Source organism: Corvus cornix, chromosome 6 (genome assembly GCF_000738735.6).
Source record: "Corvus cornix cornix isolate S_Up_H32 chromosome 6, ASM73873v5, whole genome shotgun sequence".
NCBI lineage: Eukaryota > Metazoa > Chordata > Aves > Passeriformes > Corvidae > Corvus > Corvus cornix.
Genome location: NC_046336.1, coordinates 33,048,708 through 33,074,003, shown reverse-complemented (window position 1 = coordinate 33,074,003; position 25,296 = coordinate 33,048,708). Strand labels below are relative to the sequence as shown.

General features: G+C 46.3%; 1 long non-coding RNA gene across 2 annotated transcripts; it reads left to right on the top strand.

Moving 5' to 3' along the window:
• Nucleotides 1-12,271: 12,271 nt before the first annotated feature.
• LOC104690132 lies at nt 12,272-24,813 on the top strand. 2 transcript variants are annotated; one of them, XR_751928.3, is made up of 5 exons: nt 12,272-12,346; nt 16,639-16,693; nt 20,404-20,549; nt 20,986-21,085; nt 21,545-24,813. It is a non-coding gene; the product is annotated as an uncharacterized LOC104690132 (long non-coding RNA). The 2 variants fall into 2 exon arrangements; XR_002045732.2 differs by having other exon boundaries at nt 16,639-16,732.
• Nucleotides 24,814-25,296: the final 483 nt, after the last annotated feature.

Here is a 25,296-nt window from a genome sequence, read left to right as displayed (position 1 = left end):
CACTTCCTTAACCTGGGGCACAAGGAAAAGGTGGAGCGCGATGGAGGGGGCAGTTGAAGCCGATACCGCTGGATGCTGCTGGCAGCACGTGTGAGGAGTGAGATGGTGGTCCTGGCTGAGCGTATGCATGAGCTCAGTGTACTCATAATCACCAGATCATTGTCTGGGGCTACCGGGATTATATCTCAGCACGTAGACGAAGAGCCATGGAAATGGGGCGGAAGAAGGCGAAGTGCCCCACAACACTTCCGAGCGCTTTAAAGCTGTTTTCTCCCGTTGCCGAGGGAATGGCGTGTTCGTGGATGCTGAGTGCTGCTCCCTGGCATTTTACCTCTCCAGGCCAGGTGGATTTGTGCCCATGTCCTGCAGCACATTGTCTGCTAAACCCACTCACGTGATGGGCAATTTACCAGTGCTGACAACAATTTTTTACTGTACTGGTGTATGTGGTACACAGAAATTTAGCCCCCTGCTATTCCCTCATGGCTTTTTTCACCTTTGAAGCAATTAATTCCAGATTTTTTTTAAATACATTGTGACATAACATCCCTTGTATATACTCTTGTGGGCAAGATAGAGGGAAGTAAATCCTTCTTTTTTTTTTTTTTTTTTTTTTTTTTTCTCCCCTCTGTAGGTTTGTTTGCCAGGGTAATGAAAAGGAAAAATGAGCATCTTTTGTGTCCTGGGAGATACTGAGTATCTGTTTGGGGAGAAAAGACTTGGAGAGCAATGAAGCACCTCAGAAGAAAAAAATTACGTGCAGATGCAAGGCTGGAAGCTTTGCTGTGGATGGCAGGAGGAGGTGTGCTCTGAGGTTTCCAGCAATGAAATCAGGAAGTGGGGTTGCTTGTAAGGTTGAGAAAGGCCAGCAGAATATTTTCTTGGCCTAAGTTGGAATTGCAAGATTGACAGTTTCATCACAGTCCAGCAGAAGTGTCCCTGTAAATAATAGTTTGAGCAGGTGAACTGAGGGCAGCTGGGCTGGGTAACAGTGCCTCTGTTGGCCTCCCTATTGATCTGGAGATGGGCAGGAAGCAAATCCCTCATGTTACCTGGCTTTTGCTCCATTGGATTTTACTCCAGCCTACCTGGGAGCTGATCCTATTTCCCTTGTTGACACGTGTGCTGCCAGTGCAGAGTAACTGATGGCCACCTCAGCTCCCTAGAGGTTGAGAACATGAGGAGAAATAGGATTCCTTACACTGTCTTCTCATTGCTCAGCTCCTTTGTAATGGCATTTTCTCTCCTGGGTGATAAATCCAGCCTTAACTGCCAACCTTCCATGGGAGGGGTCTCTTGCACAGGGATGGGCTGATCCTGAAAAACAACAACAGGGCAGCCGTGATTTTCCTCACTCTACACTGTGGAATTGTGTCCAGGGAAATCCTTTGGCTGACTCAAACTTCTGAATGTCTAAGTTCCTGATTTGCACAGCTTTAATTTCCCTTTCTGAGATGGGACCCTTTAGGTTTGTTTTTAATGATTAATTGAGGGCGTTGGGCAAGGTGTTTGCTCAGAGCAGTTTTCACCCTGTGCAAGGGGTGAACCTGTTTACTGGATTTTTGCTCTTTTTCCCTCTCCATTTTGTCTGTTTTAGAGTTGTGCTGCTTTTGGTGGCAGCTAAACCCACACGTGTACAGGATTCTGCATATTTGGTGGGAGGTCTCATATCACTCACCTACGGCTATTTTGTCAATAACTTTTTAACGAAATATATCGGACCCTGAAAGCTGCTTTGCTTGAGAGCAGTGTTCTGTCTCCCATCTCAATATTTGCTTTTTGAATTTTGCCCTCCCTCCTCATTTCACTTTCCCTGAACCATTTTGATGGCCCAACAGAGCAACAAGTGTTGTTTGGTTGGTTTGGGTCTCCAGGCTGAACACCTCCAGCTCTCCCAGTCTGTCTTTCTGTGAGAGGAGCAAACAAGAACAGCAAATCAGTGCCCAGCGGGGCTCCAACGAGCTGGAGAGGGACTTTGGACAAGGGCCTGGAGGGACAAGACAAGGGGGAAGGGCTTCCCACTGCCAGAGGACAGGGATAGGTGGGATATTGGGAAGAAATTCTTCCCTGTGAGGGTGGGGAGGCCCTTGCACAGGTAGCCCAGAGAAGCTGTGACCCAAAGGGTGTTTGAAGCCAGGGTGGGCCAAACTCCTTCATCATCTGCAATCTGAAGCATTGCTCTCATGGCACAATAGATTTAATTAAAGAGTTTGTTTAGCACTGGGGGAGGGGGGAGGGGTTTATGGCAGGTGTGACAAAAGGGCCCAATAAACAGAAATGAAGCATTAATTAATTATGTGTGAGATTTCCTCTTGTAGCAGTGTTTTATCAAAATCAGTGAGGCCCTCAGAGCAATGAACAAAATAAATTGGAGGCTGGCAGAAATTGGGGCTTTGTTCTGCTCACAGTGGGTGTTAGGTGAAGGTTCTTTGTGTCAGGCAGAGTGCAGGTACCCTGCATGGAAAATAAGGTGGAAAAATAGCAATAAAATGGCATAACCACTTCTAATAGGTTGAAAACATGAATCCCAAAGTGGGAGGTGACTGTTTTCCAAGGGATATCAGAGCATACAGGAGTGAGCAGTGTTTCATTGAAGGGAGGTTTCCCAGAGGAGGATGATGCAAACCTGGGTTGTCCGAAGTATCCAAAAGCACTTTGCTGTGGATCCCTTCTGTGTCAGACTGGTGCTGTGTCGGGGTCCCTTCCCCCTGCCATGTGGTCCTGGGAGAGGGGCCCTGGGGGGAGGCACGGGGTTTCCCTGGCCCCTGGTCAGCCTTGTTCCCCATTGGTTGTTTTGTGTTCCCCCTCGGGTCCCGTGATTGCCGCAGTTCCTCGGCAGAGCTCCGGCCACGCGGCTGGAGAAATAAACATCTCTCTGAAACATCTACCAAGAATCAGTCCATATATATTTCTTTTCCATGGGCCTTGTTGTTTGATACGTTTGTTGCAGTAATCCCCCGCTGTAACAGTGCTGGAGGACACCGCCTGTTCCAAGCCAATGCATGGAGAAACCTGGCATGGTTTAGATTTGAAAACTCAGAGTTGGGACAGAATAATCCTGTTTGGACTCTGTGTTTGCCCTTGAAACCAAAAACAAGGGCCCTGGGTCCTGGCAGCTAATGTACCCCTGTATCACAGGTCTTGTCCTCTAGCTTCCCAAGAGTTTGCTCCATGGTCCGTAGCAGACAGTGGTGAGATCATGGAGTTTGTGGCCTTGCCAAGGTCACCCAGGTCCCTGCAACAGGATGCATTTGCCCCAGGGGAAGGCAGTCCATCAAAACTGCCTTCTCCCCACCCCTTGTTTTGTCTGGTTTGCTGATGGATTAGTCCTGTAACTTGGGTTCCCTGGGCACAGCTGGAGCCCGGTGCAAGGGAAGCTTCTTGTATTCGTTCAGCTTGTTTTCTGACTTCCAGTCCAAATTTGAATCTCTTTGCTAAACCGGTTGGATTTTCTGGCAGATTTGCAGGGGTTGCAGAGGGTAAGTATCTTGACAGATCTGGAAACCGTTTTCCCATGTTAAAGAGTTTTGTTCCTTATTTATTCAGGGAGAGTTCGGCACTGCATGTTAGGCGGCTGCTGTACAGCCACATCTTGTCACTAGGGGTCAGGAAAATGCTGGAAAACCAGAGGTGTGCCTGAGACGGCAGTCCCTTGCAGGAGGGCACAGGATGAGGGCTCTCAGAAACCTGCCTGATCCCAAAAACCGGCAGTGGTTCCTGGCACTGCCACCCCTGCGAAAGTGTGGCTGTGCTCTGTGAAGCGGCTTTTCAGCTGGACCTTCGGGATCAAGTTGTTTCCCATGAGAAGCATCTCCAGATCCTTTGGTGTGTTCCAAAGCATCCGTGCCATTGCTGCGACATGCTTGCATTGAGGGTGTCTCTCCAGCCAGATTGCTGGAGATCATGGAATGGTTTGCATTGGAAAGGACCTTAAAGATCATCCAGTTACACCCCCTGCCGTGGGCAGGGACACCTTCCACTATCTCAGGTTGCTCCAAGCCCTATCTAACCTGGCTTTGGACACTTCCAGGGATGGGGCAGCCGCAGCTTCTCTGGGCAACCTGTTCTAGTCCCTCTCCACCCTCACACAGAAGAATTTCTTCCCAATATCCCCTCTAAATCTCTCATCTTTTAGTATTAAACCATTCCCCTTTGTTCTGTCACTCCAGTTTCTGATGAAGAGACCCTGTCCAGTTTGTGGGTCCCTATTGCAACAGGCTCTGCTAAAATCTTGTCCCCATATAATTTGGCTGCCATTGCTGTTTTCAAGTCCTGGAAGTCCTCGGGTTTTATTCCCAGCTTTGCAATTGCAGAAAAAAAGCAGTAAGGGGACAAGAGAGGGGCCCTGGGTGTGGATGTAAAGGTGAGGTCTGTCTATACAAATGTTTTATTGGGCAGGATTAGAGAAGGCAGGGAAGCTTTTGAGTAAACAAACCCTCTGATCAGAACCAGAAACATCAGGCTCCAAAGCCAGATGAGAACAGTTGCTCAGAGATTAGTGAGGTATTTAACACCTGGGGATGCTTTAGAAGGAAGGAGTGACTGTAACATACAGGACATGGTGAGAGGAGAAAAGATATGCTAAGGCAGCGGTTTCCTTGGAGACAGAGAAGCAGTTTATGCGCTGTGGCACGTGATGAGGTGCTAAACGGGACAGGGGCCAACTCCAGGAGCTTTGCTGTACGGTAGCGTTGTGAATTTTATTTCCTAGATCTGCCTTTGGGTGATGTTTCATTGTAGTGTTGGGGGGTTTTTTGTTTGTTTTTTGGTGGTTCCCCCCCCCCCCCCCCCCCTCGGATCAGGGCTGAGAAAGCAGATGGAGTAATTTTGGGTTTTTTGTGATAAATGGTCCCCCGCTGGTTGGGGGGTATGCCTGTCTGTCACGGATTGTCTGTGGGAGTGTGCTCGGGTGCTCAGCTTCATCTGCAGCCCTCCCAGGAGGTGAGCTGGGGAAGTTTGGGAGCACATGGTAGTATCCAGGCGTGGAGCGTGGTGTACAGGGAGCTGCTGGAGATACATTGTCGAATTGTGCATTTTTCCTAGTGCAGAACCTGCTACTGGAAACTCATGATATTCATGTCAGGTGCAGCACTGACTTTTTTTTTCCTTGTTAGCATTAAACATACTCTTTTGGTGAGGTTACTCTCTTGTTTACATTACCACCTCTCTTCCTCCTCAGCCTAATGAGCTTTGTGCTGCTTCTCAGAAACTGAATTTGTCTGCTCTGCTTGTTCTTGCTATTAGTGGGAAGGACCACTGGACTACGCTGTCTGCACTGTTTGTTTGAAGCAGGATCAAAATTACTGGGAAAATTGTGTACGTGGCAATCTTAAGAACCCAAAATGCCACTGTGCCTCAACTGCTGGGGGTAGCGAATTAGATAATGTAGCAGCTTGCTTCAAAGTCTGGGGATAAAGAATTCTGGAGGCAGGCACAGTGAGGAGGGGAGAGAAGAAATTCTACAAAGTGCCATTGATTCACAGCCTGGTGAATCGCGCTGAAACCGGGCCAGGAGACACTTCAGAGACAGAGAAGTAGGTATTTGGTTTATTCGGATCGCTCCTCCAAACACACACACACCGGTGCTCCCTACAACACAGTATTAAGGGTTAAATTATGAATATTCATCACATTCCTTGGGACAGGCGTGGTTATACAAATTATTTCTCGGAAGTCATTAATATCATTAGCATACAGGTCATGCATGCGCTGTATGTGTGTCCTGGTGGTCGCACTGAGGAAGGTTCCTCTTCTTCCTCGGGGGTCTTTCTGATGAAGATCAGTAGTCTTCCTCACAGTGCCCTTTTCACCTTTCTCCCTGGGAATGCTTAGTCCTTTGAGGAGTGATTCAGCAGTCTCTGAGATGATCCTTGTCCCCTCTATCTTGACAAGATTAGGGTGAATTCGGCTTCTCAGGCTTTGTAATTAACATCTTCTGTCTGAACTAACATTTGCTGTCTCCCAATAGTTAACTTGTGCTTACATGAGTTAGTTATTGACTGCCCTTTCCTCACTGGGCTGGGAAGTTTGTGGATGTGCTACAGCAAAATGGAGCTGTGTGTGATTTCAGCCAGCTCCGCTTCCCTCTGTGACAGCTTTGTATTGCTTGGAAGGGTTTTGGGCTCAAAAGGAGGGACCTGTCACTCACAGTGGTTTGTTTCAGCTCTTGGACTTCTGCTGACATCCCTCTGAAGTGCTGTTGAAGGTTGTCTGAGTAGTGCCTTGGACCTGGAAATTATTCCTCAATGTTTATGACCTTGCAAAACTGAAGTGTTGGAGCTGGAGGGGAGGAAGGAGAAAGGGAGGTGATTGTTTCTGATCCAGAGTAGAAAATCGCTGGTGCTGTGAGCTCCTGCAGGACATTGCTTGGTGGCACCAGCTGTCCTGTGTTATCATCTCAGAGCTAATGTCCTGTGGCAAGAGAGCTTTCACTACAACTGCTGCTGCTGTTGCCTGCTCGAGGCACCATGGGGAGTGAAGATGTTGGTGACAGTGTTGTAGTGCTGGGAAAGAGACCCAACTGTTTTCTGGAAGGGAATAGATTTAGATTAGATGTTAGGAAGATTTAGATGAGATATTGGGAAGAAATTGTTCCCTGTGAGGGTGGTGAGGCCCTGGCACAGGTTGCCCAGAGAAGCTGTGGCTGTCCCATCCCTAGAGATGTCCAAGGCCAGGTTGGTTTGGGATTGAAACAATCTGGTCTAGTGGAAGGTGTCCCTGCCCATGGCATGGGGTATAACTGGATGATCTTTAAAGTCCTTTCCAACCCAAACCATTCTAGGGGCCTGTGTCTTGTAGGATTTCTCTCAGCCATGAGCCCCTCAGAAGGTCCTTGTCCTTGGAGAGGCTGGTTCTCATGCTGGTCACACAAAGGGAAGGAGAAGAGTAGGAGTGTGTCCCACAGGGGCAGACAATGTTTGTTCATGGGATGGGAGGGTTTCCAGTGTGAGGGTGTATTGGGGAATCTACCTCTGATGTATCATCAGGCTGAGGAGAACTCATTAGTGGCTTTGGACAAAATGGAAAGTAAAGAAGGCCAAGGGCAGAAGAAGAGGGAGAACAAAACACGAACTTTTCTCCCCAAACTCCTATTCCCATTGCAATAACAAAAAGGATGAAGAGCTCCAGGGCAAGTAGGAGATTGTGATATTGACCACCATGACAGCAAGGACTAAAGCCAGCAGGATCAAAAAGCAACTGTGGGCAGTAGCAGTGGCATCAGTCAGCGAAGGGAGTGTTTTCCTCCATGTATCAATCAGCAGTTTACAATAAATGCCTAGCATGGAAATAAATAGAAGTTCTGTGGTGGTGTTGCTGCAGACCTGAGCCTGAGGCCACAAGGAGCTCTGTAATAACTCAGCCGTCTCTTCTGATGCACAGTGGAGCAGGTGAGGCTGATTCACTCAAGCCTGGTGACTGCAGCTGCTCTGCCTTCTTAAGCAGGTTTATATGACTGATGGGTGCCTTAAATCAGCTGAAGGGTTTGAGAGTGCCTCACCCCAATAGCTCCTTGGAAATTCAGTCTTGCTTTTGTAGGCAAATTCAGCATAGGGCAGGAGGGAGAACTATGATATTTGAAAGCAATTGCAGTTTTGGGCACCCTCCTGGTTCTGCTGCAGTTCTCCAGTGCACAGATGTGGCTGTTGTGAGGGGGAAGGAGTGAGAGCCCACCCAGTGTCTCTTACCCACTTCATCTGCACAGCAAAATTTGGGATCTGAATTGTTGTGTCTGGAGCTTAAGTGTGGACTGCAGCATCAGGCTCCCATTTTGATTAGTGGTGTATAGCTTTCATTAATTAATGCTTTAAAATATCTGCTACAAACCTGCTGGTTTGTGGGCTACAAATCAGAGAAGTCTGACTCTAGGTGCTGTGGTTCTGGGGCACATTTTGGGTGTTCGTTGCCAGAAGTCACCAACCAGGAGGGAGGAGTTGGGGAAGTTTCTTGCTGTTTTTGTGGTACCATCTTCTGATGAAATTTGAGGGGCAACCTGAGATATACACCAGTTTTAGTTTAAGGGTGACTAGACTGGCTTTTATTTCACTTGCTTCCATTTACGCTGCTGGCAGATTTAGTTGCACTTTAGCATGTAGAATTGTGGTTTTTCCTTACAGAGCTCCAGAAAGGGTATTTTAGAGCTTGCAGGAAACCAGCAAAGTGGAGAACAGGTCAGGACCTTTCCCCTCTTTGCCCTATGCCTCTGTCTTCACTGGCAGTAAGCATAGTGCAAAAGCCACCTGTCTTATTTTCCTAACCTCTGTAGTCAGTGATCAAGTCTGCCATGTCAACAAAAAGCATGAAAACCTCTGTTTTCTGCTGAGGCAGAAAGATAATTTGTGGCTCAGGCATGACTGAGATGTTAGATGCCAAAATTATGACCACTGTCAGATTGGCTGGATAATTTTTACTCCTAAGCCTTCCACCAAGATGATTTTCAGTGCTTAGAAATTAGTCTTACTCTGCAGAGCTGTCAGTGTCTCCCAGCTGTGTCAGTGTGTGCTCTAACAAATGTGTGTATATATGATATAGCTATTTCGTCATCATTCCTTGCACTTCTCCAGACACCTGGGAAGCTTAAGTGCAGCTCTCCTCTCCAAGAGGTCACTTTTGTTAATTTGTGTTTTGGTTTGTTTTACAGTAGTGTAGAAAATTTCTATAACAAGCTGCTTGTTGTGGGATTGTTGGTTTGTGTTTTTTTTTTTCCCCCCCCTAGGCTGTGTAGACACACAGGGAGAAAGGTTTCATGTTTTGAGTAGATTATGCTTGAAATGTGTTGGGGTTTTGGGAGTTCCCCTTCTGTTCTTTTTTTTACTTGAGGAATTTTTCCCTTATATGTTGCTGGGGTGACAAATTGCTGGGTGCTTGGGAGAAACAAAAGACCTGACCATAGAGGGAGGGGTCCAATGGGCTACTCTTTGTCACCTGGGCTTGTGGGGGTAGCTCTCCGAGTTCCGGTGGAGAGAAAGGCTGGAAAGAATTCGTCAGCACTGCAAGTTTCTGGTTTTTTTTCGACTGCCTTCCTTCTACCGGAGAAACCCTGGGATTCCCAAGCCCGCCTTTCCCTGCCCTGCTGGGAGCCGGGCCGTGGCCGCCCTGCCTCTGTCGTTGCTTCGAGCCTTCGCTACTCTGTAGTTCTGCACGCCCTGCCTGCCCAGACCTCCGGAGGTTCCGCTGCAGCTCTGGAGTTTGATCCATCGCATCTGCCACCCGGGATTTGTGCTCGTCCCTGCTGTTCCAGCCTGCTGTCCCCGAGGGTCTGGCCGGACACCGGGATCGGCTGCCATGGGGTTCGTGAAGCCTTTGTTCCATCCATTCCTGGGATCCCAGGCCACCAGTGCCGCGTGCTCCCCGAGATCGCTCCGGAGCGCCCCCTGCAGCCGCGGGGGAACCATCGCACCTGCCCCGCTCACCGGAAGCCACCAGCGCCCCTGCCGGATGCGAGTGGAACTGCACCCGAGGGGAAAGTGCCTGACAGCCGAGAAGGCTGGCACTGGGTTTGTGCTTCTGTTTGCTGTTACTGCCATAGATATTGTTGTTTGCTTGCCTTGTTTTATATAAATAAATAAATAAATAACTTTTATTCCTATTCCTCATCTCTTTGCCTGGAAGTCCCTTAATTTCAAAATTATAATAACTTGGAGGGAGGGGGGGATTGCATTTTTTTTTTTTTTTCATTTCAAGGAAGACTCCTGCCATCCTTGGCAGACACCTGTCTTTCAAACCAAGACAAAATGGATGTGAGGAGATTTTATTTGTAGAGGTAGGGAATGAAGCAGGGAGAAATTGGGACCTCAACGTGTTTAAGACTCAATTCAGAGTAAAAGTTTGTATCCTCAAAAGGTAGAAAGTTGTTGTAAAGGGGGGCTGTGCTGAGGTCTCTTGTCAGGTCTGAAAGAGGGGTAGATCCCCTTGCAGAAAGGAAACAGCAAATCCTTTGGGAAAAGGAGCATCTGTTTGCAGACCTCTCCCAGCACTGATCCATGGCCACGTTCATCTCCACCCCCACTGGTCCTTCCTGAGGACACTTGGCCCTGTAACAACACATCTCTTCCTAGCAGGAGGCAAGAAATGCAAAAAATCCATCTGGAAGAGTTTTTTGCCTTTGTTTCTTGTGGTGAAGGTGAGCTGAGAGCCTGCAGTTGCCTCATCCTTTTGGCTATGCTTCCTGACTGTTTTGGGTTCTATTATTAGTAGCTGATATGCTGGTGGAGTCACTCTCCTCCTAACTCTGCTAATTAATCAATGTGCCCCATGACAGCTCTTGACCATTAAATAATATTCATTAGTATCCAGACCCCAACAGTATGGATGAACCCATCTATCTTCATTCGCTTTTGGATTTCAACATCAGGAGCAGGAGCCAAAAGTGTCAGTAAAAGGGCACTTTCCTTCCTCATCCTAGTGAAAACTGACCTTGATGATATTTTTCTTTCTTCCCTTCCCTGCCCTTTGTGTCTTGGTTAAAGGAGAAGATGGCCAGTAGCTTCAGCTCCTCTCCTTATCCCAAGTGACTATCCTAGGGGAAAAAGGAGACAGGATGCTCTTTAGAGGTGATAAATAGCATATGATTATCCTTGTTTTGTAAGGAATCCAATAATGTCTCTTGGGTCATGAAGGAGAGAAAATGAAGAGCGATATTTATCGATGTCCAAGTTACCTTCTTCCTCCTAACAATTCACTTGGCCAGTGGTGGAGCCACATGTGCACACAGGTAATCCTAAATTGTCCAAATCTGTATGCATAACCTCAAAACTTGGAAGGAGGAAATGTTTTGGAAGTGTTTCCTGAGCCAGCCAAACATCTGGTGTTTTCCTGGGAAGCCATGGCTGTGTGCTCACCCTTGCTCCCCAAAATGAGAGGATATTGCTGTCCTTGCTTGTTGTCTTGGTTTGAAAGACACGTGTCTGCTAAGGAAGGCAGAAGCCTCTCTTGGAATGGCAGATGCAACCCCCTTCCCTCCGAGTTATTATAATTTTGAAATCAAGGGGCTTTTTGGCAAAGATGTGGGAAATAGGAATAACAGTTCTTTACTATTATATATCTATATGTGTATAACCAGTCAAACAAACAGCAATAACTATGGCAGTAACAGCAAACAGAAGCACAAACCCAGTGCCAGCCTTCTTGGCTGTCAGGCACTTTCCCCTTGGGTGCAGTTCCGCTCACAGCTGGCAGGGGCGCTGGCGGCTCCCGGTGAGCGGGGTAGGTGTGATGGTTCCCCCGCGGCTGCAGGGGGCGCTCCGGAGCGATCTCGGGGAGCACGCGGCACTGGTGGCCTGGGATCCCAGGGAGGGATGGAACAAAGAAGCTTCACAAACCCCTGGGCAGCCGATCCCGGTGTCCAGCCGGACCCTCGGGGACAGCAGGCTGGAACGGCACGCTGGAGCAGCAGGTACGAACACAAATCCCGGGTGGCAGACCCGATGTATTCAAACGGGGAACCCCCCCGGAGGTCTGGGCAGGCAGAGTGAGCAGGGCTACAACGTAGCGAAGGCTCAAAGCAACGACAGAGGCAGGGCGGCCACGGCCCAGCTCCCAGAGGGGCAGGGAAGGCGGGCTTGGGATCCTGGGGCTTCTCCAGCAGAAAGGAAAAGCAGCCGAAGAAAGCAGACTCCCTCTCTGTCCGAATGAAGGAGACCGAACTGCCCACACACCCAGGTGAAAGAAAAAGAGCAGCCAGCTCTTTTGTTTTTCTGAAGTATCCAGTCATTTGTTCCCCTAGCAACATGTAGGGGCAAAAATTCCTTTAACCAAAAAAACACCCCAGGAGAGCTCCTAAAACCCCAACACTCATCCATGAGGTTATTTCCTGAACATTCCTGCAACATGGCAAATACTTGGTCGTGTTGGGAAGTCGTGTAATTTCCTTCTTGCCAGGTGAATCTGCCCTGAAGCAATTCCTCCTTTTGTCAGATTAAAGTTATTTAAATTGAAGAGCTAAAAGGACTCAGTGAGACCTCCTGAGATGTTGAAGTTTGTCCTCTGCTCTTGGGTTACACAGTGTGATCCTCCAATCCCCCATGAATGTCCTGGGGGTGGCGGATTTGTCTGCTGTTAACAATCCCATGGATGACCCAGAGAAGGATTGCACAGCGGATAAATTCCCTGTGTATCTCAGACCTTTTGGGCCTTACTTCCTGTGGTGTCGTGGGTGTTGGAGATGAACAACAGATGATAATTTTGCTCTTTGCAGGCTGCTGTACTCAGGCTTGCTCTCTGGTTTTCCAACAGTGTTCCTAGAATTAGTTTTTTTTCTTCTGTCCTCCTGTAGATCTTAATTTGAATCCACCTCTGTTCATAGAGGTCTGAGAAGATGAAAAGCAGTCGTTTGCCTGGAGCCACCACTGTAAGTTATTTATACAGTGATTAGTTAAAGCTTCAGATATTTTATGCAACCTTTAAATCACATACCCACCAACAGCAACTGGTCATATAAAACTTCATTGAGTGGTATCTATCACTTACTGTTTTTCTCAAGATGTGCATATATTTAATTTTCCAGTGATCTCTTGCTGATATTTTCTGCTGAGGAACCAGTAAATTGAGGGGCTTCATAAAGTGTTTTGTTGCATGGCTCTGAGTGAATTACTTGTAAAGGGAGCTCAGAATATAAAAATTCATCTTGCAAGGAAGTTGCCCTGTTGGATGAATCCCATCTCTATGTTAAAACAGACTCAAACCTTAAAACAAAAAGTATTTTCACCAGATGAGTAAAGGCTCTTCCACCCAGCCAGCTTTGAATATTCAATGTGGTTTGTAGGGACTCATGTGGGTTCGGACGGACGGGACGGATGGAGATCTCTATAGTCTGATCTTGGAACATGCGGTTTATTGCAAAGGGCATGGGTATAGGGGCACTGCTCAGAGCTGCCAGACTCAGCTCGGAGCAGGCCCAAGAGAGCAAGAGAGTAAGCAAGTAAGTAAGGAGAGAGAGAGAGAGAGAGAGAGAGTGAGTATGAGAATGGAATGGAATTGTGAGAGAGTAATAAGAATGGACTGGTGAAGTCCTGGTTACAATACAATAAATCATCTTCTGTACTGAATATTCTAATTGTCACTAACCAATCTAATACAAGATACAAATCCTATAGCATTTACATACAGCCTATAAGAGTTCTTATATTACCATAGAGTGTTACATCTTAACTTCTAAAAACTACTCTTTGGACCCCTTCTGCTGAGCTAGTAGGGTCTGCTCTGACCCTTGGACCTGCCTGCAAGCAGAGGGTATTGTTCAATCAAGAGGGGATTACCTTCAGTCGGCCATACCATTGTTTTCCAGTTGTTCAGTAACTAAGACTTGGTATTTCAAAAGTGGCTTTCATTTCGATGTTGCCTGTAGTTTTCATATTCCCAAAATCTTTTGTCAGGCAATCATATTTATAAGGCTTTCCTGTTTCATCTTCCCCAACAGTGGTTGGTTTTGCTTCTGTTTTTTTCCCTCTTCTGCCTCAGCTTGTGGGACAACAGCTGGTTTGTGCCAAGGGTTCAAAGCTGTACCTGTAAACAGTTGAATTCAAATGAACGGTCAAAATTTAATGGTTTTAAGTTGGCTCAGAAAGCCAAATTCTTAAGCTTAGCAGAGGAAATGGAACTTGAAAGAAACATAGGTAGAAAATGTAAAGCTGAGTCTAATGAACTTCATATTTTGAAGAAAAGGGAATTAAAATAAATGAGACAAGGTTATGCCTTCATCAAGTAGCAAGAGAATATTCCAGTTGTTGGAGCTAGGCTGAGCCCAAACCAGCAGAGACCCTTGAAGTGAAGCATTTGGGCACCTTATCTCACCCCCTGGCTGTGTTGAACTGCTCCACCAGGGTCTGTCCGTGACCTCAGCTGGACCTGACAGTGGCTGGGACTGGGAGCAAGAAGCCTGGGATTGGGCAGGTTGAATGCCAGCTTACAGACTCATGTGCTTCAGTGAATGTCTCGTCTTTGACTCAGATGTGGGATTTCTCTCATCCTGGAGGCAAATTTGCCACTCATTTCTGTGGCAAATAAACTTCAGGCAGAGTTAGCTGCTCCTGTTGCTACAGCAAAGGCCTCTGTCTTAGTCTGTGCTGTAATTAAGTCATTAATTTAATACTCTCTGAATATTTCCTCATTCCTTTTTTTGAAATAAGGATGGAGCCAGTTCCCTTTGGCTGAACTGTACTTGGTAGGGCTGAGTAATAAAGACAGAGTGGCAGGTAAAGGTGATGGAGAGTCCTTCCTGTGCCTTCCCACACAGCTTTGAGTACTTCACTCCAAGTCTCATAAATAGGGGCTTGACCTCTTTTTAACTCCAGTTAAAAGCAGTGTAGCCCCTTCCCAGCATTGCTATGGCACAAGGAAAGGGGGAAAAAATGTCCATAGACCTCAGAAGACCTTTTCCAGGTGTGAGTCAGTTCCTGCTGTATCTGAAGTTCAGAGCCAAAGACGATCTCACTGCATTGTATTTAACTTTGTCCAATTCCCTTCCCATTTTCTGCAGCAATAAAATCCCTATTGCTCTTTCATCTCTCCCTGTTTTTTCCCAAGTAGTTTCTGTGAAAGTGATGTTTGGGGGCAGTAAATCACAAAATGAAAGCCTGCATTCATAAAATGCTTTATGCCTCCCTTCATCAATATTTCAATGTGCAACACAGACACCAGCATTTCATTTTAATTATGCCTCAAATTTCCTGGCAGAGGGATAAAGCTGAACTCTGCAAGGCAGCCCAACCCCATCCCCTCACTGCCATGGGATCCCTGCAACATCCAATTATCCATGGGTTTTGTTCATCTGAGTCACGGGGCTGTGTGCATGCCCGGTGCACAGGAGGATTTCCAGCTGGGCTGAGTCTGGCCTGGCTCCTTCTTCCCTTGCCTTGGGGTGGGAGGAGGTCTTGCATGTGTCTGTGGGAGCTGGTGCATTGCCTGGAGCCTCCAGCCGGGTAGGAAGGGCAATTCAGCGCAAACAGAAGGTTTGGGAAGATAGGCTCTGACAGTGATTAGAGGCAAGGGAAGGTCTCCCTGCTACAGCAAGTGTCACATTTTTTTAAATTGTCCTTCCTGAGGTTGCTTTAGTTGCAAGGACTGTTCGCATTTGCAGAAGAGACAGAACATAACCGAGATGTTCAAGTCACTGAACAACACTGGCAAGTCACCCTGTGCCTTTGTGTAGGTAGCCCTTTTTGGGATGTTTAAGAGCTGGTCACCTGCAACTGAGGGGCAATACAGGAATCAATAGTTGTTCACTCAGTTAATGTGCCAAACTGCAAAACTCTTTGCCAGAATCACAGAACAGTTTGGGTTGAAAGGGACATTACAGACCATCTTTTTCTACCCTCCTGCCATGGGCAGTGACACCTTCCACTATCCCAGGTTACTCCAGGCCCCATCCAACCTGACCTGGAACACTTCCAGGTATGGGGCAGCCACAGCTTCTCTGGATAACTTGTGCCAGGGCCTCCCCACCCTCACAGGGAACGATTTCTTTCTAATATCCTTTCCAAACCTCCCTCTGTTAGTTCAAAATCATTGCCCCTTGTCCTGTCACTATCAGCCCATGTAAAAAGTCATTCTCCCTCCTTTTTATACACCCCCATTTAGGCACTGGAAGGGGCTCTCTGGTTTCCCTGGAGTCTTCTCCAGGCTGACCAACCCCAGGTCTCCCAGCCTGTCTTTGAGGCAGAGGTGCTCCAGCCCTTGGAACATCTTTGTGGCTGATACTGCCATGTCCTTCCCAAAAATCCCACAGCAGATGTTCTCAATGTACAACATTCACAGGTATGTGAGGCAGGATGAAGATCCATGTGATAAAATGTGGAAGGAAAGGAGGAGGGCCCCTAATGCAAAGGAAATATGTCCCTTGTGGTGGTGCTCTTCCATCACTGTCAATTAGCAGGAGTGTTAAATCTGTAGCAGCTGGTGTGGGGTATGACTGGAGAGAGGGCACCAAATAGGATGGTTTATCAGTGTAATTCAATATGACAATTTCTGTGGTCTTATCCTGAAGACAGTGGGCAAGGTGGGGAGAGGGAGCGGCACTCGTGACACACACAAATGCTAACTGGAAGGGAAAGAGGCATTCATTCATTCCTTGTTAGCACATACAGACGTGAATGTACTGATTTATGTAACTTCCCAAAGCCTGGCTGCTGCTGCCCACAGAACCCTTCTTAAAACACACATCCAAATTAAGATGCCATGCAGCAAATAAATTGCTCCGTGTGGAAACTTTGTTTGCAAAGTCAATGGTTTTGCAAAAGCTTATTTAAAGCCCTTAAAAAGCCAAAACAAGATGTGTGGAGAAACAAATATCTGTGTATTGCTGGTACCAAGGACCATGAGATGGTTTTGAGGCAACAGCCTCAGGGAAAACAGAATGTCACAGCAGCTCAGGCTTTCAGGGACAAGGGTTGGCATCTTTGGTTATGGATCTACTAAAATTAATTCAAGTCCAGGCAGCACCAAAGAAATTATTTAATAAATGAATCACCTGCCCAAGCACAGCAATTTGGGATTCTGTAACAGAAGGGTACACGTTTTGAGCTGAGAGGGGAAGTGTGGGATGTGTTATGCTTCACCCAACATCTTAATGCAGCATTTCCTCTGCGAAGGAAAGTGTGAAAAGTGAAGTTAAAGCTGTGATCCCTGTTTTTTTTCTCTCCCTAGGTCTGGTGACTCCCTTTTACTCAGAGCTACAGCAGACTCGCAGACGAGTTCTCAGGTGGCGTTATCCACAGGGTCGTGGGAATTTTCCTACTCTGTATGTGTGTATAATGCTCAAACCATATTAGGGCAAGAATAGAGCTGTTTTGGAGAACCTTTCCTATGATCTCCTTAAAGTTCCTCTAAAAGAGTTTTCCAGCAGTCCTGCTTATAGAAAAATTAATCTGGTTGTAATGACAGAAGATGAGGAGCTCAGGGTAAGGCAGAGGACCCTGAAATAAGGTTGATTTGCAGAAATACTATAATAGCTCAAAAGATAAGTCTTCATCTGCAAGCCTGGAGAGAGTCATGAAGGCTGGGAGCTGTTAAAAGGATGTGCCATAGGAGCAGAGGTAGGGACAGCATCAAAAAGCATTTCTGAAGAGGTGGGAATGGCAGTCCCTCTTGTTAGCAAGCAATATTTCCTTGCTGGTCTTGAGATGTCACAGACCATCCTAACAACCAGTGGTCTCAAACAGGAGAGTTTAAAAGAAGCTGAAATTTATCTGTCCTCACAGGAAATGAGTGCTGGCAGGTTTGGGTTGATCTGGAGGAGAAAAGAGTTGTCTGGATGGGCAGAGTTGTTTGCCAGGTGAATTTGCCTCCCTGCATGGTCCAGCAGTTGCTGTAAGTCAGTCTTAAAGAACCTGTGGCTGATAAATGTGGCCTGTACATGTGTAGTTAGCAAGGATTTTTGGGTTGAGACCTTTTGGTCTGGACCCTGAACAACAGGACTGTTAGGGAGGAGAAAAGGAAAATGGCAGTGTTTTCTGAGTGCCTGCTCCTCAAATACTCTTAGGCACATCCTGCAGCACAGAAATAAGCAGAAGAGATCTACTTAGGAGGTTACAGGTTTGCTATCCTTGGATCCTGATAGAATACGCTCTGTCCCAGAGTTGTTTTGCATTTCACCAGGGAGTCTTTTGTCTAAAGGGCATCGCTGCTACAGCAAAGTGGAGCTGTCCCTGCCCCTGCTTTCTCCAGTGGATATCACATTTCATTACCCTGATGAGCCTGAGCAAATTCTCTTGGTTGTGTTAATTTGCCCACGAGCCAGCCTGTGTCATGTCCGCAAGAATTCTGTGTCATTTTCCAGCCTCCCCATCCCTCCCGGTTCCAAAACCTCGAATAATAATTGCAGCCTTCTCCCTTTTTCTACTTCTTGCTTCTGAAATGAAGGGCTGAGACACCCCCTTTTCCTCAGCATGCGGAGAGTGTCAGCCCCAGGCTGGGTGAGCATGCAAGGCGTACCCCTCTCAGTGCTCTGTGTGAGTGTCCTGTGGGGCTGGCAGGGCTCACAGAGTGGGGTGATTTGCACAGCCTCAAATTTTGCAGTTTGGAGCTCATCAGTGGAACGGAGTGGGGTGGCTGGTTTGGCATCATCCTATGCTTTGGGCTGATGTGGCTGGCAGAGTAGAGTGCTCCTATGCACTTAATGCCTTCATACCTTTTTCCCCCTCCCCAAAGCATGGGTGCATCTCTAAGGAAAGGGCCACATAGCGTTGGACGGCAAATGTTTTAAACCCAGGATGTGAATGCTGCCATTTCCTCCACACCTTTCCTGTGAGGCACTCATAATGATTTAAGTTTAGATGCATGGGGGCAGGTGAGAAGTAAACTACATGTGTTTCTGTGGTGCTGCTCCTTTGCCACAGCTCCAGTTTGATCCATATTTTGGATTATGTTGATAGTACAGAAGAGTTCAGGCTTTTTTCCAAAATATTTGTATCCAGAAGTGTGAAGTGAGGTGGTCAGACACTGAATAGGCTTCCCAGGGAATGGTCATGTCCCCAGACCTGCCAGAGTTCAAGGAGCATTTGGACAATGCTCTTCAGGCACAGAGTGGGATTGTTGGGGTGTCCTGTTCAGGGCCAGGAATTGGACTTGATGATCCTTGTGGGTCCCTTCCAGCTCTGGATATTATATGATTCTATCAGATGTGCTTCTGCATTTATCACAGAGAATATTAATGCATAGTATTTTTGCTTTAAATAATGATACGTGATGATAATTTTGCTGTCCTACAAGCCTGAAGCTGAGCTATTGAAAAATCACTGGTGCTTCTACCAGCCTAACCTTAAGGACAGATACTAATTTCTCAAGAAGTCAAACAAGCTCTAACAGGACAGAGAAAATTAGCTCCTGATTATTGGTAGTTTTGAGAGAGATGAAGGAGCACTCTTTCAAAATACTTCTATGCTTATTTCCCTCATCCAAGCATCCCAAGAAGGCAGCTCAACACTGCGAGGCTGCAGCCATTCCTCCTGCTCTCTACTGGTTATTAGGCCTTTGGGATAACGTTGGTTTTCCATATTCAGGTTTGAGAGGAAAGGTTAATGCACATTGGTCCATAAACCCCACTCTGGAGGCACTGAGAGGCTTTGTACGGAGAGCACGAGAGCCTGAAGCATGTGTGGACAAGAGCACTTCCACGAAGAGAACTGATTGAAAGAGAGCTTCAGGATAAGTGTGTGAAGGGGCCTTTGAATGGGTTTGGCTGTAACACAAAGCTGCTCCTGGAGAGCTCTTTGGCAGAAGGAAAGAGGCTCTTGCAAAGAATTAGTTGTGTGTTGCATCAAAAGATGAGGGGTTAGGGATTGGAGTAAATGGATCAAAGAGATCTGGATACAGAAACTAGAGCAGAAGATAATGACAGGCAAGAGTCACCACTAATGAAATGTGAAGCCCTGAGCACTTAAAATGCAGTGAAGAAGGTCCAGGATCTTCCCTCAGCCCTAAATAACAGGATAGTGAGGTGGCAGCAGCAGCAGGTGCCTGAGGTACATTCACCCAGGTGGAACTGGTAAGGAAGGAGATGTCAGTACAGGTGGGAGATGGCAATGGATGCCTGGATACTCCCAGAGAAACAGCTGGAATCTGCACAACGTGTGCACAGGTCGACCTGTGGTGGGAGGTGGCCAAATTACAAGGGACAGGCTGTGAAATGTGACAGGGACTGAAATGGATATAGAGGCGGAGCTTTGAAGCCATCCACCAGCAATGGATCCCACTGACACTTTGGATGCTGATGACCCACCAAAACAGGGGTCCAATTTGTGCGGAAAAGCCATGCTATGAAAAGCCACTGTCCACAAAGGAGATAGAGGAGTCCTGCAACGTTATTCGAATAAAGGGAGAAAGTCCACTGGGGCATACCCCCCGTGTGGTTTCTCTCTCTGTTTGGAGGGTGCAGCCTCCTTTCGTCCTAAACTCCGGTCTGCGTGTTGTCCTCTTCCTTTCCCCACTGGCTGAGGTACTAGGAAGGCGCAGCCTTCCCGAACACATATTCCCTCCCTTCAACATGTCATTTCCCCCCAAAGTTCGGAAGTTCAGGCTGTCTGAGTTCTGTGGATCCACCAGACGTTCAGACTGTCTGGGCTCTGCAATAAACTTTGCGCAGACCCATTTCTCCTGTTACCCTAAAGTTTAGGAGTTCAAACTGCCTGGGTTCTGTAACCAAACCCATTAGGCCTGAGGTCGGTACAGGCATTAAGACGCATTTAGAGGACATTAACACCCATTTTTCCTAAAGACTCTCATCCATCGAGTTGTTTGTAAAGAGATCAGCACCCATCTTTCAAATTCAACCTCCAACCCCCAGGCCAAAACCAGGTGCGGTGCTTTAAAGGCTTCAGACGCAGAGCCAACAAGGAGGAAGCGGTAACAGAGGAGGATGTTTAGGGTGTCCTGAACTCGGCCACCTTCTGAGGTGTTTGTTTCTCTCTCCAGGAGCCTGCAATCCCAACCTCAACACCTCACCAACTGCTTAACCTCCGGGGACATCAGCATTCTTTCCTGGGACAAACTAGGACCTACCTCAGCCTGAGCAGACAGATGATTGTCAAATGCTCCGAGCCCGGCCAGAAGCTGCTGTGGTGAGTGATTTCTAGTCCAAAGAGATTTTTTTTTTCTCCCAGCATCCCTCTGAGACATTTTCCTTTGCCCCGAAAGGCTTTCTCCCTGTGTTGAGTCATGCTTGAAGCAGTGCTTGGATAATAAGTGCTGCTGAGCTCTGCTTTAAACAAATGAAGTTGATTTAACAGGGCTGTAGGACGGCAGGTATCTGTGTTATTCAAGAGTATTGGCAGTTCGAAGGCCGAGCACTAAAAGCACTTCATTTTTATTTCAACTCTTAATTGAAAATCAGCTGGTTTGTCTTGTTCTCCTCGGTGCTGCTCCTTCCCTGCTCCCGGCTCCCATCCCCTCGCGATGGGATAAGGGCTGTTAATGTGACACCCCTGCACAATGTGTTTGTCAAAAAGTGGCACGAGGCCAGGCTTTCACTTGTGGTTTATTGGTTTAATTAACCAGGGCCTTGCAAATACTTCTCCGTGAGGCAGAAATGAGAGAATCTAATGTTTCTTGGGCTGAATCCTTACATCACGTTTAGCCACCTGGTGAAGGCACCAAGGTAAAAACTTGGCTCCTGTGATTAACCTTGACTGAATTAATAATATCTTGGAGTCACATTATTGCTGACCTTGTGCTTTGCTACCTTCTCATCTTTCTAATTTGTCTTTTCTTCCTGCCTTTGCAATAACAGCCAGAAGTGTTAAAAAATAAAAACCTCCTGCTGCCTCGTGGGAGAGAGCTCCTTTACTTGCAATGGTTTTTAAATTAATTAAATTTTTTTTTTTTTTACTTTCAGTAAAAAATACTTCTTGTTATACTTCTTGTTATTTGTGTTTTTCTGGCATTTGTGCACACAAACACTTGCATGAGAATAGCTACTTAAGAGTTGTTTGGAGGTGACCTTGTCATTTTTTTTTTTAAAATGAATTTGTGTGATGATGTGCTGGATACTGCCAGCCACCAAGATAATTCGGCATTTGTTCACACAAAAAGAAGTTCTTCCTATGTGCTATTTTAGGAGACGGTCTTGATGTCGTTTGTGAGAAAAGCAGTGTTGAAGCTGGGATGTCCACAAAGAAAACTCCAGTTGCTGCCTGGGCTTCTTTCCAGTGATTTGGTATCCTTTGTGGGTGGTTTGTTTAGTTTAGTTTAGGGGTTTTTTTGAGGTGTTTTTTGTTTTTTTGTTTTTTTGGTTTTTTTTTTGGTAAGGTTGTTTGGGTTGTTTTGGTCAACCAGACCAGAGCACTGAGTGCCACCAACTGTTTGTTGAATACCTCCAGAGATGGTCACTCCACCACCTCCCTAGGCAGCCCCTTCCATTGTTTAACAACCCTTTCTGTGAAGAAATTCTTCCTGATATCCAACCTGAATCTCCCCTGGCACAGCTTGAGGCCAGATACCTCTTCTTTACTAGGAATTCTGAAGCAGAAATGTGGACTCCAGGACCTAAGCAAGTAAAATACTTGGAAAATACCTTGCTCATCCCAACATCCAGCATTAGGAGCAATCTCTTTGTGAGACTTTCACCCAGAAACACTAGCAAGTGTAAAATTTGGTAAACACATCCCTCTGGCTTTGTTTTTTTAGTTTAATCTGGAGCATATTGAACTGTCCTGTTTACTGCCTGGTGTAATTTAAGATGTTGAATGGAAGTGCAGCATCCTTAGGTGAAAGTTGCTGGCTACCCAAAATATTTTATCGTGGTGGAATTTGTAGTCTGGTGGATTTAGTGAGGATCATCTCCTCTAGAAAGAGATTTAATCTCTCAGCTAACACTCAGCTGACCTGTGTGGTGCATCACAGGTTCCAGCCATTTCTCTGTGACTTTGGGAAAAAGGTGCTTACCAGATGGGATGTTTATCTTTCATCAAGAGTGGGTTTATCCAATATGTCAATACAGAATTTTCTCTCTGTAGGTCAAGAGGAATTCTACATGTATATTTAGAAACGCAGTGGAGCCATTAAATTAATTTGTCTTTGCTTTAATAAAGGCGCTTCTTGCCTTTAGAGAGTGATAATGGCGCTAGATTAGTGTATCCAGGAATACCATTGTGAGTGGCAGCTGGAGAATGAGAACTCGATGGGATCTAAAATTAAAGAAAAATGTTTGCAATCAGTTTTGTGCTTCGTTCTCCTCTTAGCCTGGCTACCTGAGATGTTCAACACATAATTCTACAACTATGTGGTGTATTTTTTTTTTTAAGGGAAGGTATTGCATGTCTTCTGTAAGAAACTCTCAAGATGTTATTTTCATGCAAATAGTTTTGTGTGCTAAATTGAGGAACTTAAGAACCACAGAAAATACAGGAAATGTGGGCAGAATGCATTCAAAATGTAAAAGTTTCCTCGGAGTTGTCAACAGCTCTTTAAGAAGTCTATTACCTGCACCTTTCAGCAGCTTTTCTTTGTGATTGCTGGGGGGGAAAAAACCCAACAATTACTGAACTGAAAATATTGTAAGTAGCTTGTTGCACGAGGAACAGCTCTGGAGAGGGATAAAGCCACTACCTTCTGCAGTTTGCCTTTCTGGCTTTGACAAAAATCGAGACGACAACCTTCTTCTTTTTCTAGTTGCCGCATCTAAAGTAAGAGGATGACCGGGTTTCTTGATGGCTTTTCCTTAAGGTTTCTCTGACACCTTCTAGGATGTGTCCTTGTGCTTGTGCCTTTCCTTCAGCAGCAACCATAGCAAAAGAAACCCAAATTTCCCAGTGGAAGGATCTTTATTGCTCGTACAAAAGATGAGTGTATAAGCCTTGATTCCCAAGGGCCAAGCCAGCCTGGAAAGCATCCTCTTGAAATTGAGTGGGGTATGAATAAAGCAAGTGACTTTTCCCCACCGCAAAGATGAGTACTGTACTTCACTGCTGCGGATGATTAAAGAAAACAATTGCAGTCTGACAACATGCATTGACGTTTCCAAATGAAAAAGGAATGAAGAACAGATTCTGTGAGGCTTACCACTGATGAGAATGGATCTCCCTGGATAGCAGCCTTTTTGAAAGTCGATTCTATTTCTTTTTTTTAAAATGCTGCCTAGAATGGGCAATCCTGTCACGGGGACAAGTGGTAGATCAGAGGAGTTCAGGGGGTAATCTGGGGCACAGAAATGACTCTGCACTCACACTCATGAGCCCACTGAAAGGCAAACAAGAAAAATGCCTGAGTGAATGAGGACAAAGAGGGAAGGGGCATCTGGGTTAATGCTGATAAATGAATATTTGACGTTTAAGTTCAACTTCCATTTGCTTGCAAATGAAAACTATTGTGTCAACACTGCAAGAGATGGGCCATGTGGTTTTTTAATTTATCTTTTCCCCCCCAAAGGTTAATTCTTCTTTGATTTAAGAGGAAAAAAAGAAGTGAGAAACGTTGACTTTAAATGATGGGCAAACACACACAGAGTCTTGCCTTCCTGGCAGTGCTCGCTGCACATCCACAGCACAGCCCTGCTCCAGCAGCTGGCAGGGGGCTGGAGGTGTCCAGGATGCCAGGTCAGGGAAGGAAGAGCTTGCCAGACAGGTTTCCTGTACAAATTTTTTGCTTCTTGTGATGCTCGCTTCCAGCCCTGAGGTTAAAACCCGGATGTTTACAGCCACATCTTTTTATAGGCAGCAGGTGATAGGTAATTTTATGTGAAAAATCTATTTAGTCCCCTGATGGAAGAAGTAAACTTAGGTGATACTTGTTCTCCCGTGAATTCTTGGCATGCCATTAAAAAATCCTGTTGCAGTTCTCCAAAATATTAGCTGTAAAACTTGTTCCTTGTTAAAATTACAATCAGAAGGTGTAATAAAGGGATTATTCAGGCATGCATTACCATGGAATGTTCATCTTCAGGCACTTGGATTTTGACTCTGTAATAGTATCGTGCTTTGCCTGGTAAATCTTGTGGTGGCTGCTGGGGTAGAAAACACAAACCCTCCTGCTGTGCCTCTCCTCTGGTTCAAAGACAGTCCCACTTTCAAGTTTAATCAGTAGTTTTATTGTTGCTCACAGGCAAAAGATACCGATCCCAAAAAAACCCCAGGAAAACTGGGATGGAAAAGTTGAATACTGGGTGGAATTGCACGTTCTCCTCTGCTCCTGCTGGTTTTAATTGATCCTTCATAATGGTGTGTTCTTATTTGGGAGGGGTGACCCCGGGAGGGTGACAGGAGTCTGTTCTGGCAGACATCCTCGCCTCTGCCCAGCCCATCCATGGTGGAACCAAGCTCTTGGTGAAGCTGTGCTGGAGCAGACCAGGGAACAGAGAGTTCTTTGGATGTTGGTTGGATTTCTCTCCCCAGGTGGCTCTCCCAGAACTGTTTCTGTCCTTGCAAAAGGTCTTTTGGCTTCTTTTTTTTTTTTTTTTTCCATAGTGTCTTAGACCTGTCTATGCTCCTGAAACACTAAAGGGTGTGGATGTGGCTCAGTGCAGCAACTGAAAGGTGGATCTGTCAAAAAAGGTATTGAGAGAACTGAGCTGATGCTTTCTCAAAACAAACTAATGTTGTTGTTTTCCAGAGCAGAGTCCCAGTGATCACAGGCAGTGCTGCAATGGGAGAGGTCCCCCCCTGAGGGAAAGCACAGGGAAATAATGGACTCATTGAATGATTTGGGTTGGGAGGGACTTTAAAGCTTATCTCGTTCCTGCTGTGGGCAGTGGCACCTTCCACTAGACCAGGTTGCTCAGAGCTCCAGGCTGGGAAGGTATGAAACACAAACTGCTGGAATCTGTCCTTGTATCCACGCTGGTGCTCCCTGTTGGCTTTTCAATGGCATTTGAAG